The 2,051-nt window shown below is 46.0% G+C and overlaps 3 non-coding genes across 3 annotated transcripts; all 3 read left to right on the top strand.

The window, feature by feature from the left end:
* Positions 1 to 59: 59 nt before the first annotated feature.
* On the top strand, positions 60 to 134 carry trnav-uac (transfer RNA valine (anticodon UAC)). Its single transcript has one exon. It is a non-coding gene; the product is annotated as a tRNA-Val (tRNA).
* A 1,116-nt stretch (positions 135 to 1,250) lies between these two features.
* On the top strand, positions 1,251 to 1,332 carry trnas-gcu (transfer RNA serine (anticodon GCU)). The gene has a single exon. It is a non-coding gene; the product is annotated as a tRNA-Ser (tRNA).
* A 124-nt stretch (positions 1,333 to 1,456) lies between these two features.
* trnas-gcu (transfer RNA serine (anticodon GCU)) lies at positions 1,457 to 1,538 on the top strand. The gene has a single exon. It is a non-coding gene; the product is annotated as a tRNA-Ser (tRNA).
* The last annotated feature ends 513 nt before the right edge of the window (positions 1,539 to 2,051 follow it).

Raw genomic sequence — 2,051 nt, 5'->3', positions numbered from 1 at the left:
CGTTTCAGTCGTCGTCAACAAGCGTGCGCTAAAAACGATCGGAATGCCTTAGTCCCCGCGTTTCCGTGGTGTAGCGGTTAATCACGTTCGCTTTACACGCGAAAGGTCCCCAGTTCGAAACTGGGGCGGAAACAGGTGAGGCTTTTGTAATATACATTCCGAACTGGCTCTCCAGTAAAGGATGTCCACGCTGCAAAGTTCCTACTTTTGAGCTAGGTGAAGGCAATCGTACTAAGGAGCTTAGGCAGACTGCCATGCCGAAGGAGCTCTGTCCTGTTGTGGAATTTACATTGACTAGTCACTCTTAGCACTCTTTTCCTTATAAGCCTTTTATGAAGCGTACACCAGGAAGATTTCTCTCTTTGTCCACAAGACAGGTTTCCGTAGTGTAGTGGTTATCACGTTCACCTCGCACGTGTGGGATTACAAATTTAAGAATCTGTTTAAGATCTGCTGATCCTACATCCTGACATAACATCCCATGGAATACTATGGTGAAGTACATTGTATTTAGCATTTTAAGGTAAAAAGGATGACTTTCTAAGAAAGTCATATACTCTCGAAAGATGTCCTAACGTCTCCTGGTCTCTGCTTCGGCGAGGAAAAAGTTTCCTACAGTTTCGGTGCCGTGACCCGGATAGAGCTTCTCACCTCAATCCAGATTGAAACTTCAAGCACAACAAAGATCTGATCCAAAAGAAGATCCAGGCTGAATTTCCCTGTACACCCAAGGGTTGGTGAGTGATTCTCTATCCAAAAGAACCTTTAAGACCAGTACAAATGTGTTATCCTCTGCACCGTCAGAGAAGAGTTAACAGACAGCTGTAGGGTTTGGTTAACCACATGGACTCAAAAGTTACTGAGTCAGTCAGATTGGATTTGACAAAGAAATTTGGGATTCAAACCAGAAAAAGTTTGGTCCATTGAAGAATGCAAAAAGGTACTTGGTGCTTGTATTCGGAAGAAAAATATGAAGGGCATGATCTGCTGCCACAGAGAATTTACTCTATCCATTGCACAAGAACAGGGTGATAGAGGGCCGAGTGGTTAAGGCGATGGACTGCTAATTCCTTGTCCTCTGCACGCGTGGGTTCGAATCCCGTCCTCGTCGTCCGATGGCTTTAGTGTTTCGGAGAGCCCCGTGCACCTGGCCTAGCCGCTCAAAGCACCTTGCTGTCAACTTTAATGTCCTCTTTCTAAAAATAGCTGCAGAAAAACACCACAGCCAAACTTCAAGCAGAACGCCAAGTGACGAGGTGGCCGAGTGGTTAAGGCGATGGACTGCTAATCCATTGTGCTCTGCACGCGTGGGTTCGAATCCCATCCTCGTCGTTTGCTGGCTTTAGCGCTTGAGAGAACGCATCTCGTCTGGCAAAGCTGCTCAAAGCCCCTTGCTAGCAACTTTACTGTCCTCGCACTAAAAATAGCTGCAATAGCTTCAAGCAGCGTGCCAAGTGATGAGGTGGCCGAGTGGTTAAGGCGATGGACTGCTGATCCATTGTGCTCTGCACGCGTGGGTTCGAATCCCGTCCTCGTCGACCAATGGCTTTAGTGTTTCAGAGAGCCTAGTGCACCTGGCATAGCTGCTCAAAGCACCTCGCTGCCAACTTCAATGTCCTCGTTCGAAAAATAGCTGCAGAAAAACACCACAGCCAAACTTCAGACGGAACACCAAGTGACGAGGTGGCCGAGTGGTTAAGGCGATGGACTGCTAATCCATTGTGCTCTGCTTCATGAAGCTCTGAATCTTTTGTTTCGAATCAGTGGTTCGAAGCGTGTATCAAACTGCCAAAGTCACATGATTTCACTAAAAGAGGCTTTGTTACGACATAACTGTTTTGAAACGTTTCGAAATGTCAGTGGTTCACCGCTGGGGGCCATCTCTGTGAACCCATGAATCATGCGGATTCACTGAGAACCATTGAACAAGTGTCTATGGTTTTTACCTGATCTCTGATCAGCTTTATACATTTGTAGACGTTTTAATTAGACATTAGTATAATTAGAAAGAGTAATAGTAGCCAATAGTGTTTTATCAGCCTGTTTAGCTG

This window comes from Ctenopharyngodon idella, chromosome 9 (genome assembly GCF_019924925.1).
Source record: "Ctenopharyngodon idella isolate HZGC_01 chromosome 9, HZGC01, whole genome shotgun sequence".
Classification (NCBI taxonomy): domain Eukaryota; kingdom Metazoa; phylum Chordata; class Actinopteri; order Cypriniformes; family Xenocyprididae; genus Ctenopharyngodon; species Ctenopharyngodon idella.
This window is presented reverse-complemented; position numbering and strand designations above follow the sequence as displayed.